The sequence below is a fragment of the Hylobates moloch genome, unplaced genomic scaffold, assembly GCF_009828535.3.
Source record: "Hylobates moloch isolate HMO894 unplaced genomic scaffold, HMol_V3 SCAFFOLD_3, whole genome shotgun sequence".
Taxonomy (NCBI): domain Eukaryota; kingdom Metazoa; phylum Chordata; class Mammalia; order Primates; family Hylobatidae; genus Hylobates; species Hylobates moloch.
Window position 1 is genome coordinate 87,863,531 of NW_026652278.1, and position 15,226 is coordinate 87,878,756.

Below are 15,226 nucleotides of genomic sequence, written 5' to 3' on the forward strand. Positions count from 1 at the left end.
TATAACATGTAACTTGTGGATGTTCAACGTGCATGTGGAATCCATCCATAATTGTACATAGGGAAATATGTAACCTTAATTCAGTAACTATTATGCATATGAAGATGTTGTACATTAAGTCTCAGTAGTGACTCTTGTTGTTAATATTTGTATTGTAAGTGTAATATTCCTTTTAAATTTTAAGGCATCTTTTTCTCCTATCTTTTGGTGTTTGTAAATGGATATAGACAGTGTTACTAAACTAATCCTTCAAAAAGAAGTTAAAATGTTTTTGTAAAATTTTCAAATGTCAGCCAAGTTTTGCATTAGGGACACATTTATTTATATATAGCAAAACCCTGAGCTGTTTTTAAACAGCTAAAAACAGTACTATTTATTACAGTCTACACAATGGAAACAAATAGTGTAATGTAAGAAATATTATGTATCTTACTGTTGATGTGTGAGCAGGGAGCTGAGCTATCTGCTTTTGTATTTTGTGTGAGAGTCCTAAATGTTCTTCACCAACTTTTTCTTCCTCATAGAAGCAACATGACATAGTTAAGGGTGTGGACCCTGAACTCCTGCTGCCTGGGCCCCGATTCCAGCATGGGGCATGCTACTTAGTATCTCTGTGCCTCAATTCCCATCCCATAAAAGAGTAGTGATAGTGACAACATCTTAGGATTGCTTTGAGGTCTAAATGAGTTAACATTTTCAAAGCCCTTAGAATAGTGTCTGAGACACAAGAGCTGTATGTTAGAGGTTATCATCATTATTATTTGTATTTTGTGAATTACGCTGCAAAAAAAAAAAAAAGGTTGGCTACCCAACATTCATCCCCCACCTTCTTGCTGCCAGTGCCTTGATTTGGTTGTTTGTTGTTTGTTTGTTTTCCTACAAGTGATTTAGGGGCAGATCCTGACTACACTAAGTCAGGGTTTGACAAATGACAGTCCATCAGGCAGATCTGGCCCACTACCCATTTTTGTATCCTGCAAGCTAAGAATGGTTTTATATTTCTAAATGGTTGAAAAAAATCAAACAATATTATGACACATGAAAATTATATGATATTCAAATTTCAGTGTCCATAAATAAAGTTTGGAAAACATGAATACAAACAAAAAACATCTGTTTATGTTTGACCTGTGGCTGTCTTTGCACTACCCCAGCAGGGTTTAGTTGTGGCAGACACCATGTGCCCTTGAGCCTATGATCTAACACTTTACGAAGTAAGTTTTTCTGTTACTTAGAGCTGAAAATAAAAGCAATGTACAGTTATGCTTTTATAAATATTACATGTTTCAGAAATGATGCATACAGCAATTTGTAGGTGGGTGGTTTTTTTGCAATATATTTATTTTGTGCATTATATTTATATGTTAAGAGCCTAAGCTTAGAAGTATTTTTTCAAAGAAATGTGTTTTTTACTTGCTGAATTGTCATAACATCAAAACAAGAAATTTCTTGACAGAATGTAGCAGTAAATATATGAAATAAACATTGTCTAAATTAAATTGAAGCAATTCTCATGCCTCAGCATTCTGAGTACCTGAGACTACAGGCATGCACCACCATACCTGGCTAGGTTTTGTATTTTTAGTAGAGACAGGATTTCGCCATGTTGGCCAGGCTGGTTTTGAACTCCTGACCTCAAGTGATCTGCCCACCTCAGCCTCTTAAAATGCTGGGATTACAGGCATGAGCCACTGTGCCCGGCCCACGTTTTCTTTATCCATTTGTCTGTTGATGGACACTTAGGCTGCTTCCAAATCTTGGCTATTGTCAACAGTGCTTCAATAAACATGGGAGTCCAGATATCTTTTCAACATACTGATTTCCTTTCTTTTGGGTATATACCTAGGAGTGGGGTTGCTGGACTGTACAGTAGCTCTATTTTTAGTTCTCCAAACCATTCTCCATAGTGGTTGTATAAGCTCAGTTTTGGATACATTACATGCACATTTCTGTAGGCTGCAAAATGGAAAAGGAGAGTAGTCATCTGGAAATACAAGTTTGGACCTCAGGGAAAAGCTCATACAATAGGTAGTTACAGATTCTGATAAGAGACTCATCACTGTACCCACAGACAAAGTTCCTAAATGAAATCACCAGAGTAGGTAAACTCATCCAGAGATAGCACATAGTCAGGGAAGGAAAGAGGTCCAAATGGTGTCAAATGCTGTGACAAGATGAAACAGCATGAGAACAAAAAGAGGCTGCTGAGTTCTGCAATCAAGTCATCACAATCGAGAGCCTTTCATTGGGATGGTGGGCACAAAGCTTGGCTATAGTGGCTCACGATAACTAAAGGAGTAGAAGAAAGGCTGTTGAGGTAGTATGATGGTAAAGAAAAAAAGGCACAGAGAGTCTGAAGAAGAAATAAGCTTAAAGGAATTTTTATCTTAGGATGGAGAAAACCTGAACATATTTACAAAGAGTCACTAGGGATGGACAAAATATATATGTATATGCCCAGAGACCTGCCTCTGAAATAGCAGGGAATGTGGTGAGGACTGGTAAAGACTACAGATAAATTGAGACATAAAAGGCTAAATGACTTACTGAGTGTATAAGGTGGGGTGGAGTAACAAGTTTGAAGAGAATGGTGAAAGTCTGGAACGGCTGCTGTAGAAAAAAATGAATGGCAGTCAACCAGAAGAGAATAAAAAGGTTTCAGGATAGGATTGAGAGCCAAGCTGTGGCTGGAGCTCATAAATTTTTAATAGAGTCAGTGTTATGCACTGGCACTCAGTAGCTCAGTGGAGAAAATGAACACAGGTCCAGCAATGGGGATAGAAAAGAAAGGTGTGGAAGAAATAAAGAGATCTGAGAATGCTAGTACAAGCCCTGTTGTACGTGATAGATCAGGAAGCACTGACAGCATAAAGGGGCTGATAGACTGGGAAATAGCAGAGAACAGGTTTAATGTGCATAAAGGAAAAGAGAAGTGGAAAAAGGGAGGTTGTGACCAGATTCTGGGATGTCTGGGAGGAATGGAGCAATTTTGCACATCACCTGAAATACCCTCCCTAAAATACTTAGTCATCTATAAGACCGAAACTGGTGAGGCACAGTGGCTCACACCTGTAATCCCAGCACTTCAGGTGGCCAAGGAGAGAGGATCATTTAAGCCCAGGAGTTCAAGACCAGCCTGGGCAATATAGTGAGACCTTGTCTCTATTTAAAAAAAAAAAAGACCAAAAATTAATGCCACGCTGACTTTCAGGCCATGCTCTGATATATAAACTAGTTCTTCAAATAGGGCTGACACCTCACATGTTGTTAGCAGGGAATTCCAATGACAGAGTGGCAGGGTGAAGTTCTCCTCTAAGCTTCTTCCTTCCTTAAGATTTGATCTGTATCTCTGGGTGCAATATCTATAACTTCAATAACTTTTCTTTTTATTGACTTGGAGATTATGAGAGTTTTCATGTATGTGGAGTTGCTAAAAATAAAAGTTTAAGAAATTGCCGGCTGGGCACAGTGGCTCACACCTATAATCCCAGCACTTTGGGAGGCCAACGCGGGTGGATCACCTGAGGTCAGGAGTTTGAGGCCAGCCTGGCCAACATGGTGAAATCCCCACCTCTACTAAAAATACAAAAATTAGCTGGGCATGGTGGCAGGCACCTGTAATCCCAGCTACTCAGGAGTCTGAGGCAGGAGAATCACTTAAACCTGGGAGACGGAGGTTGCAGTGAGTTGAGATCACACCATTGCACTCCAGCCTGGGCAACAGAGCATGACTCTGTCTCAAAAAAGAGAAAAGAAAAAGAAAGAAAGAAAAAGAAATTGCCTAATTGCTGACTTGGCAATTCCCTCAGTGTCTTGGAACTAGCCAATGTAAGACAACTGTCACTGTCCTTCCCAGAGCCTTGGATCTTTCTCCCAGTGGTAAGATACAACAGTAAGGGCAACCTGCCTAAGAAGTGTATTCAACAGAGAGGCAGAAGTTGGGTTCTGCAAATAACATAAGTAACCTCCAGGATGAGGGTAGGAAAGTGAGTTTGCTTCCTTTCACTGCAAATGGAAAGATTGAATCTAATCCTCGAGCCCTTACCTCACAAGGGCAGGAAACCCTAACAAGCCACCTGCTCATTCTCTACAGATCTGGCCTCCCCTTTCTCCTATTATCCTGGCCTGATACAAAAAGAAAAAGAGATTCCAATCCTCTCCAAGATGTTATGAATGAATCAGACATTGCCACCAAAAAGTGTATCTTTGATACACCAAAAGGTATGTCAAAACTTAGCTTGTATCAATGATTCACTCTAAGAGCCCCAACTTCCTTCCAAACCTTTTTCTATCACCCAAAGACAAGGGGTACAATGATTATGAAAAGTAACTTCTGATCTTAAGGTACATTGATAGAAAGAATAAAAATTCAAGGGTTAGTTGTCTATCTTGATAAGCATCTGGAATGTGGCTACCACAATCAGCCTGATCTGCCATTCCATTTGGACTGAGATGGGCCCTCCTGTGTAAGATAGAAAAAGTAACTCCAAATGTGTGTTTAATGCAGCTCTGGTTTGCCTTCACTCGGGTCACCACCTTCCTTTGCTCACAAACACTTAATTGTCCCTGAAAAGTAGGTCAGAACCTTGTGGAACAAGCTGGAAGGAGAGCTAAGACCCAGCCTATCACTCCAACAGGCTTGGAGAGGCCCAAGCTGTGTCTAGGAGACCAAAATCAGTCAGCAGTGCATTATGCCAAGAGCGCTCCAGGTGCTCCAGGTGGTAACCTGCCTACTGCCATTCCTAGGTGGTGACTCAGCAGGCTGGGAAAGCAGAAGATACAGGATGCAAGGCTGAAGCTCATGTCAGCCTGATAAATACTTGTTCCACTCTGATAGCTAATGAGGTGTTTCTAATTAGCCACCAGAATGGAAGGAGCAAGACGTGAACAATCAGAATGCTAAACTCTCTTCCACTGTCCTTATGGTCCCTTCTGTAGAATACAAAGCATGAATGGAGCTGCCTGAGCTTCTCCCCACTCCTTCCCCCAAATATTTTCTTCAGGACACCCAAAAATAAACACTGCTCCTTACCCATGAGCTAGAGTTACATTCATAGCACTGTCAGCTGTCATTTGGAGTATGCTTGATGAAGGTGTTAAATTTTTTTAACAGGATGCATCTTGTTCCTGGGCCCAAATACTCCATCCATCCAGGATTTTAAGGTGGGAGAGACTCCCTCATCAAATTTCCTCTGACTTCAAATTGGTTAGTTCACTAAATATAGGATATTGCTTCAGAGTAAAAAAGAAGGGGCCCAGGGAGATGAGGCAACAGGAGGCTGGCAGTTTTGGAAATAGCTACCAGAGGGTCAGCTGTTCAGCTGTCTCTGGAATCTGAAGACTTCCAAACCTAACAACTGCCTTTCTCAGGAAGAGTCAAAACTATGTGAGGCAGCTGTGGAGGATAAAGGCTGCAGAGCCCAACTTCTGAAGCCAGTAGCAAACCACTTCCTTAGCCATGTTCCCCACAAAAACCAAATGCTGCCGGAACTACCTGCAGACCAGATACCAGCGCTAAGAAAGAGAAATGGGAAAAGGAGTCAGTTATCTCTTTGGCAAACAGAGAGCAAAGTCACCTCCCTCTATCTCCCTCAAGTTCTCAGGTAATAAAATCAAAACCACTGGCAATCGCAGCCTTTCTAAATTCTGACTGTGTAACTTTCCATTATCTTCTAGTCCCATGTACCTCTCTTCCTCCTGGTTTTCCGCTACCCACCCTATCCCCCAAGATACACACATTTCATCTTTCCAAATCGAAGGCAGAATCAGAGCCATGTAAACTAATACCTGTTTTTGTACTTTTAAAAATTATTTACTAGATTTAAGTCTAATAACTAGACTCTAAAATCTACAAAGCAAGAAACATGTCTTATTCCCATTACTGTAGCTAAGACTGCGTGCTTACTATGAGCCGAGCACCATTTTAAGCACTTTAAACCTTATTTCATTCAATCTCCATAAGATCCTATGATATATGTGGTATCAGTAAAGCACTTTACAGATGAGAACTGAAGCACAGAAAGGTTCAAGAGCTTGCCCAAGTTCAGTTAATAAATGGCAGAGCTAAGATTCAAACCTCACCAGCTTGAGTCCATGCTCTTAACACCTATATGCTATACCAAGTGGTCCCCAGACCAGCAGCATCAGCATCTCCTGGGAACTTGTTAGAAATACAATTTCTCAAGCCCCACCCAGACTTACTGAATCAGAACTGAGGGTGAGACCCAGCAATCTGTGTTTTAACATGAACTCCAGGTGATTCTGACGCAGGCTTAAGAATATATTCAACAAGTTATGCTGCTTCTGCTTTTCATTCTTTGAGCTACACTCAAGACAGACAGGCATTCAGGAAGAACTTAATATTGTCAAAATATTATGAACAACTGATTATAGCATAATGTTTGAGTACATGAGAATTCTAGAGCCAAATTGTGAGACCTAACTCTGCTACTTACCAGCTGTGTTTCCCTGGGCAAGTCACTATGCTCTCCTGTTCTTCAGTTTCATCCAGTGTAAAATGGAGCTGGGTTGTGAGGATTAAATTAGTTAATTTGACATAAAGCATTTATAACAATGCCTGGCACTTTTTTTTTTTTTGAGATGAAGTCTCACTGTGTCACCCAGGCTAGAGTGCAGTGGTGCGATCTCGGCTCACTGCAACCTCCGCCTTCTGGGTTCAAGCGATTCTCCTGCCTCAGCCTCCCGAGTAGCTGGGATTATAGGAGTGTGCCAACATGCCCTGCTAATTTTCGTATTTTTACTAGAGATGGGATTTCACCATGTTGGCCAGGATAGTCCAAATCTCTTGACCTCATGATCCACTTGCCTCAGCCTCCCAAAGTGCCAGGATCACAGGCGTGAGCCACCACGTCCAGTTGCCTGGCACTTAATAAGCTCTTATTAACTATAAGCTCTTATTAACTATGGTCTTTGATCCATTTTACAATTAAATAAATATTTATTAGGCATCTATGTGCCAGGCAATGTGCTAGGCACACGCATTCATCAACACTTCTTGAACTTGTCAGCCTTTCAGCTATGTTTATTGAAGCCTTATTATACACAATACTCTGTGATATGGGATGTCAGAGACAAAGAATAAGGCATTAACTCTTCATCTGAGGACAGTACAAAGTAGCAGACCAGATATGACATTTCTACAAGTAACTATAACCCATAGTAGCAAATGATAAGAAACACTAAGATAGCATTGTTTGGTGGAAAGAACATGGGATTTGAGGTCATAAGATTTAGATTTATGCTTGGGATGGTAGCTCACACCTGTAATCCTAGCACTTTGGAGGACCAAGGCAGAAGGATCATTTCAGGTCAGGAGCTGAAGACCAGCCTGGGCAACATAGTGAGACCCCATCTCTACAAAATAACTAAATACAGTATAGATTTCCAAATAAAAAGATTAGTTTTATGAATTTTATGAGGTCACAGATGTATTAATTTTAAAAGAATTTTGGGAATTTTGTAGTATTGTATTTCAGTTGCAATTGTATTTTACTTTTTCTTATTTTTCTTAGTTTAACTTACTGTATGTTCTTAGGTGCCTGTGCAACAGCAAGACTTTGTCTACAAAAAAAAATCTCAAAAAAAAAATAAAAAAGATTTAGTTCTAACTATGGGTAACATTAGGCAAGTTACTTAATCTCCTTAAGCCCCCTATCAACTGAACATAATTTCTCTTGACCAAGGAGACCCCATAAAAAACTTAAAAACTGAATTCCTGGCTATGACAGTAATAGAGGTGTTCTGTGCGGGAGATGCTCAAGGGGAGAAGAAAAGACACACACATAGTACCTTTAAAAGTAAACAACATTTATCCCACGTAAATGGCAATGCAGATATAATAAGCAAATGATATAAGTAAATTGATATGATAAGGAAATTGCAATTGATATAATAAGCTAATTGCAATTGATATAAGCAAATTGATATAATGAGCAAATTGATATAATAAGCAAATTGCAATGCTTAGAATTTTGTTTTTAGTTTTTATTACATTTTAAAACCCCCAGCAGAATGAAGTCTTAACAAACACAGATTTTAATTTCTGAACATTCTTTTATTAAGATTTGTACAGGTGGTGGAACAACTAAAAAAACTGTTTTTCGCATTGATGATCTACTTCATTAAAATTTAACCTGTAAAGTGTGTTTTAGCCAGCTCTCCAGGCTGCTATGGTTACAGTGAATTTACTGCTTCTTCCCATAATAAAGAATGGCATTTTAAAATAATGTAACTTCTATGGCATGTATTTTTAAAGCATGACCGCAATTTGAATAATTAGAATATTTTAAAATTCCAAAGATTTTTATACTGACACTGTACCAAAATTTATCATTCCAACGACTACAGGGACTTTTTAGTAGTTGTTAATATTATAATAAAACTAAACTTTAATAAAACAACTGACTTTCAAACCTCAGCAAGAGGACAAATATTCAGTCAGAGATATCAGTTCCCCTTGAGAAAAAATATTCACTTGTCATTGAAATCTCTCTGTATCTTACTGATTTCAGATAGAAGTTAAATTTCACCTTAATAATAGAAACAAAAGAACTAGTTAAGCTGACAAAAACTAATAAATGTATGCTCAAATTTACTGACAGAATCACGGGTACATCATATAATGGTAACATTCTACCTTTTTTAAAATTTCTTTTATTTTTATTATTATACTTTAGGTTTTAGGGTACATGTGCACAATGTGCAGGTTTGTTACATATGTATTCATGTGCCATGTTGGTTTGCTGCACCCATTAACTCGTCATTTAGCATTAGGTATATCTCCTAATGCTGTCCCTCCCTCCTCCTCCCACCCCACAACAGCCCCCAGAGTGTGATGTTCCCCTTCCTGTGTCCATGAATTCTCATTGTTCAATTCCCACCTATGAGTGAGAACATATGGTGTTTGGTTTTTTGCCCTTGTGATAGTTTACTGAGAATGATGTTTTCCAGTTTCATCCATGTCCCTACAAAGGACATGAACTCATCATTTTTTATGGCTGCATAGTATTCCATGGTGTATATGTGCCATATTTTCTTAATCCAGTCTATCGTTGTTGGACATTTGGGTTGGTTCCAAGTCTTTGCTATTGTGAATAGTGCCACAATAAACATACGTGTGCATGTGTCCTTATAGGAGCATGATTTATAGTCCTTTGGGTATATACCCAGTAATGGGATGGCTGGGTCAAATGGTATTTCTAGTTCTAGATCCCTGAGGAATAGCCACACTGACTTCCACCATGGTTGAACTAGTTTACAGTCCCACCAACAGTGTAAAAGTGTTCCTATTTCTCCACATCCTCTCCAGCACCTGTTGTTTCCTGACTTTCTAATGATGGCCATTCTAACTGGTGTGAGATGGTATCTCATTGTGGTTTTGATTTGCATTTCTCTGATGGCCAGTGATGATGAGCATTTTTTCATGTGTTTTTTGGCTGCATAAATGTCTTCTTTTGAGAAGTGTCTATTCATGTCCTTCGCCCACTTTTTGATGGGGTTGTTTGTTTTTTTCTTGTAAATTTGTTTGAGTTCATTGTAGATTCTGGATATTAGCCCTTTGTCAGATGAGTAGGTTGCAAAAATTTTCTCCCATTTTGTAGGTTGCCTGTTCACTGTGATGGTAGTTTCTTTTGCTGTGCAGAAGCACTTTAGTTTAATTAGATCCCATTTGTCAATTTTGGCTTTTGTTGCCATTGCTTTTGGTGTTTTAGACATGAAGTCCTTGCTCACGCCTATGTCCTGAATGGTATTGCCTAGGTTTTCTTCTAGGGTTTTTATGGTTTTAGGTCTAACATGTAAGTCTTTAATCCATCTTGAATTAATTTTTGTATAAGGTGTAAGGAAGGGATCCAGTTTCACCAATCACAGACAAACAGAGAGCCAAATCATGAGTGAACTCCCATTCACAATTGCTTCAAAGAGAATAAATTACCTAGGAATCCAACTTACAAGGGATGTGAAGGACCTCTTCATGGAGAACTACAAACCACTGCTCAATGAAATAAAAGAGGATACAAACAAATGGAAGAACATTCCATGCTCATGGGTTGGAAGAATCAATATCGTGGGTAATTATAGATTCAATTCCATCCCCATCAATACCAATGCTTTCTTCACAGAATGAGAAAATACTTTAAATTCATATGAAACAAAAAGAGCCCGATCGCCAATCAACTAACCAAAAAAAAACGGGAGGATCATGTACCTGACTACATATACAAGGTATAACCAAAACAGATGGTACTGGTACCAAAACAGAGGATAGTCAAAGAAAAGAAAAAGCCTCAGAATAATCCCGCTACAATATCTGATTTTGACAAACCTGACAAAAACAAGAATGGGAATGGTGCTGGGAAAACTGGCTAGCCATGTGTAGAAAACATTCTACCATTTTTAAGTAAAATAAATAAGGAAAAAAGTCTTACCCCTTCTCCCTAGCAGGGGGGCGTGTCCCCGCTCCCAGGTGAGCGGGAATGGTGCGCTCTGGGCGGATTGCGCGGCTGCCTCTGGCTCCTCTTGTTGGCAGCGTCGCGGCTGCAGGGACAGGGCAGGCATTGGGGGGGAGGGGGGGCGGGCAGCAGGCCAGGCCCAGGCGCGTCCTTTGCCAGGGGCTGGGCAGGTGCAGAGAGAGGCGGAGCGGTGCTGCTCCGGGCGAGGGAGAGTCCAGTTCTGGAAGGTTCCCAGCCCCTGCCCCAAGAGGGCGCTGCAGGAACTGGGTGGGGAAGCGGAGGGACAAAGGGACGGAGGCCGGGCCAGGTGGCCCCTTAGCCCTGGGAGATGCGGGAGGGGCAGTCGGACAGAGAAGTCCCGGAGCAGAAGCCCGGCCGTTCCCGCATCCGCCCTTGTCCCTGCCGGCTCAGGGAACAAGCTTCCTTCTCTTTGGGCAGACTCAGAGCGGGCTATCCTCCCTCCCGCGCTGGAGGCGGGCGTGGGGACAGCCTGCCCGCGAATAGCCTGAGAATGCCCAGCCTGCTCCCTGTGCTCTGCGTGGTGTCCTGGCTGGTGCCTCTTGGAGCCCTGCACAAAGCAGCGGGGCAGGTGTGGAAGGACCCAACACCAGGCCGTGGTGAGCGGACGGATGCTCCAGGGAGGTGGGGCCGCTGGCAGTGAAGAACCCATTGCCAAATTTAATGGCATAATGTTGGGGTTTTTTCCCTCTATTTTTGTGTAGGAGTTTTACAGCTTTCGGCCTTACATTTAGGTCTTTAATCCATTTTGAGTTTTTAAAAATATGGTATAAACTACAATTCAGACCTGTATTTTACATGTTGATAGCAAGTCTTCCCGCCATTGTTTGTTAAAGGGGGCTATTCCCTCTCCATAGTTTGGCCTTTGCACCCTTGTTGAAGATCACTTTGATCATATATACAAGGCTTTTCTGGAGGTGTGTGTGGGGGGTCTCTATTATTTACTATGTCTTTAATACACTTCTTTTTTTTATTTTCTCCCTTTTGTTTTTTGAGACAGGTTCTCTGTCATCCAGTCTGGGGTGCAGGGGTGCAGTAGTGTGACCATGGCTTACTGTAGCCTTGATCTCCCAGGCTTAAACAATCCTCCCACCTCAGCCTCTGGAGTAGCTGAGACTACAGGTGCATGTCACAATGCCCGTTTTTTGTTTGTTTGTTGGTTGGTTTTTTTTTTTTTTTTTGAGAGATGGGAGTTCTCACTATGATGCCCAGGCTGGTTTGAACTCCTGGGTTCACGCAATCCTCCTACCTCAGCCTCCCAAAGTGCTGAGGTTACAGGTGTGAGCCATAGAACCTGGCCTCAAAATACCACATTTAAAAATAGTTCTGCAGCACTGCAATTCGTTTTTTAATTAAAAATTGTGAGGGCTCCACACTTGACATTCTTTTGCAAGTTTAATTGGCCATTTTCAGTCTTGAGATTCCATATGTTTTAGAATGTTTTTACTTCTGCAAATATATATTATTATGGTTTATATAGTTATTGCATTTAATCTGTTATCAATTTCATTAGTATAGACTTAAGAATATTGTCTTCTAATCTATGAGTATGGGATATCTTTTCAATTGTCTAATCTATAAATATAGGGTATCTTCCCATTGTTGGTGACTTAATTTCCTTCAGCAACATCTTGTAATTTCTGGTATACTAGTCTTTCATCTCTTTGCTTGTTCATTCCAGAGTATATTTTTAAATGCTATTCTAAATGGAATTTTTAAAACTTGGAGTGTGCATTGTAGTGAAGAGAAACACACTTAATTTTGTATTCTGCAATTTTGCTAAGTTCAACTATTAGTTCTAACAGGTATTTTGTCCAGCATTTATGATTTTCATATATAACATCATATCATAAGTAACAGGTAATTTTACTTCTTCCTTTAAAATGTGGATGTCTTCTTTTTTTCGTTGCCTAGTTGCTTTTGCTAGGACAGTCCCTGCTATTTTTGAATAGCTGTGCCAAGAGTGAATATCTTGCCTTATTATTAATCATGGAGGATACACTTTCAGCACTTCAGAGTTGAGTATAATGTTAGTGATGAGTGTGTTTTTGTTGTTGTTGTTTTTGAGACAGGGTCTTGCTCTGTTGCCCAGGCTGGAGTGGGTGGCAGGATCTGGGCTCACTGCAACCTCCACCTCCCACAGCCTCCCTAGTAGCTGGGACTACAGGTGCATGCCACAATGGCCAGCTAATTTTAACATTTTTAGTAGAGACAGGGTTTCATCATGTTGGTCAGGCTGGTCTGGAACTCCTGACGCCTCAGCCTCCCGAAGTGCTGGGACTATAGGCATGAGCCGTTGCACCTGGTTGGTGGTGAGTTTTTCATATGTCTTTTATTATGTTGAAGTAGTTTTATTTCATTTCTAGTTTGCTGAGTGTGATTTTCTTTTATCACGAAAAGATGGTTAATTTTGTCAATTGATTTTTCTGCATTATTTGAAATGATTGTGTGGTTTGTATCTTTTTTTAAAAATTTATTATTTATTTATTTATTTATTTTGTATTTTTTAAAACCAGAACATTTATTGCATGACTAATCGTTGACATTAAGATGAACTGGATGCTGTAACAGCTGCCCTCTTGCGTTTAGGTGTTGTTCCTTCACGGAATCCATGCCTAAATCTGCGGTATACAATTTTTAGGTGCCTCATTTGACCAGTTCTGGTGGTATTTCAACTTTTAGCCTTGGCACTCCAGTTACACTTTCTCTTGTGCTTGGCAGGGTAGCCACATTTGCCACAGTTCGACTTCTGAAGGTGGTAGGCCTTAGAGCCACAGTGGTGGCACAACGTGTGTGTCTTATTGTGATGCTTTTCAAACGATGACGTTCCCTTCTTCATCTCGCTTCTGTGGCCAAGACCAGAATCTTTTAGTCTATTAATGTGATATATTAAACTGATTGATTTACATGTGTTGAGCAATACTTGCATTGGAGAGATAACTCCCTCTTGGTCATGGTGTATAATCCTTGCAATATGTTATTGAATTTTGTTGTCTAATGTTCCAAGAGAATTTTTACATCAATAGTCATCAGATCTGAAGTTGTATTTTTTTTTCTTTAGTGTCTTTATGGGGTTTGGTGTTGTGTTAATACTGGGCTCATAAAATAAGTTGGAAATTGTTTTCTCCTTTTCATTTTTCTGAAGTAATTTTAGAAGGGTTGTTATTAGCTCTACTTTAACATTTTGAAAACAAATACGGATGAAGTGATCTGGGCCTGGGCTTTTTGAGGGGAGGTTGTTGTTACTAGTTATATGCCTATCAGATATTTTTATGGTTTATTTTTAGGATAATCTATATTTCTAGACATTTGTCTATTTCTTTTAGCTTATTGCATTTTGTGGCATATGCTTGGACTTAAACTTTTATAATCTTTTCTTTCACTACTGTTGTGGCATAAGTAGTAATAGCTCCTCTTTTATTTCTTTATTTAATTATTTGAGATATCTTATTTTCTTCTTTTAATCTGTCAATTTTCTTAATCTTTTCAATAAAACAAATTTTAATTGATTTTTCTATGGCTTTTAATTGTTATTTATTTATAAATGCTGAAATTTTTATTCTATGTTTGGTTACATTTAGAAGTTGATTGAGATAGATTTTTTTAATGTACGCATTTACTACTACAATGGAACACAAACTTTAGATGCATTCAATAATTTTATTATGCTTTTTGTCTCCAGTTATGTTGAAATTTTTACTGTGACTTCTTCTTTAACCAATAATATTGTTTAGGAGCCTGTTACTTGATTTTTTTGTATTTGTGATTTTAAAAAAAATTTTCTTCTGCTATTCATTTCTAGTTTCATTCCATTTTAGCTGCAAATGATAGTTCGTGTGATTTTAATTTTCTTGAATTTATTTCTTTATGGTCCGATACGTGATATAATCTGAAGAATACTCCATGTGCGTATGAGAAGCATGTGCATTCTGTGGTTGAGTAGACTGTTTCTGTGTATCTTTTGGATTTCGTTGATACATTCCTTGCTCAATCATCTGTCTTCATATTGGTCTGCCAGGTTGTCCTCCCCATTATTAAAGGTGAGTATTTCAGTCTCCTATCATTTTGGTAGTGGTGTCCATTTCTCCCTTTATTTTTATTTGTTCATTTATTTTTATAGCAACGAAGTCTTGCTATCTTGCCCAGGTTAATCTCAACTCCTGGGCTCAAGCCATCCTTCTGCCTCAGCTCCCACCAAGATGCAGGGATTACAAGCAGGCATGAGCCACTGTACTTGGCCTATTTCTCCCTTTAATTCTGTCATTATTTGTGTTATATGTTTGGAACAGTTGCTGATACATGTGCATTTTTTAATTATTATATCTTCTTGGAGATTTATTTTTATTATATCATGTTCTTGTTTTATTTATGACAGTTTTTTGCTGAACGTCTAATCAACTAACGTAAGTGTGACCAACTTCATGCTATTTTGATTGCTATTTAGGATGGAATTCTATTTTATTTGTTTATCATATGGAATATAATTTTCCATCCCTGCATTTTCAGCCCATGTTTGTCCTTAAATAAAAGGTGAGCCTTTTATAAACAGAATTTATTTTATATTAGATTTTAATTTTTTCGATGGCCTTGTATCTGTTATTGGAGAATTTAACATTGTTACATTTAAGGTGATTATTTGCAGTTAAGGAGTTACTATTGCCATTCTGTTCATTGTTTTGTGTCTCTCTTGTAGTTCTTTTATTTATCTTTTTCTTTCTTGCTGTCTTCTTTTGTGTCTA

At 39.2% G+C, this 15,226-nt stretch overlaps 1 pseudogene; it reads right to left on the reverse strand.

Moving 5' to 3' along the window:
• Positions 1-13,032: 13,032 nt before the first annotated feature.
• Positions 13,033-13,326, reverse strand: LOC116461459 (large ribosomal subunit protein eL37-like; annotated as a pseudogene).
• Positions 13,327-15,226: the final 1,900 nt, after the last annotated feature.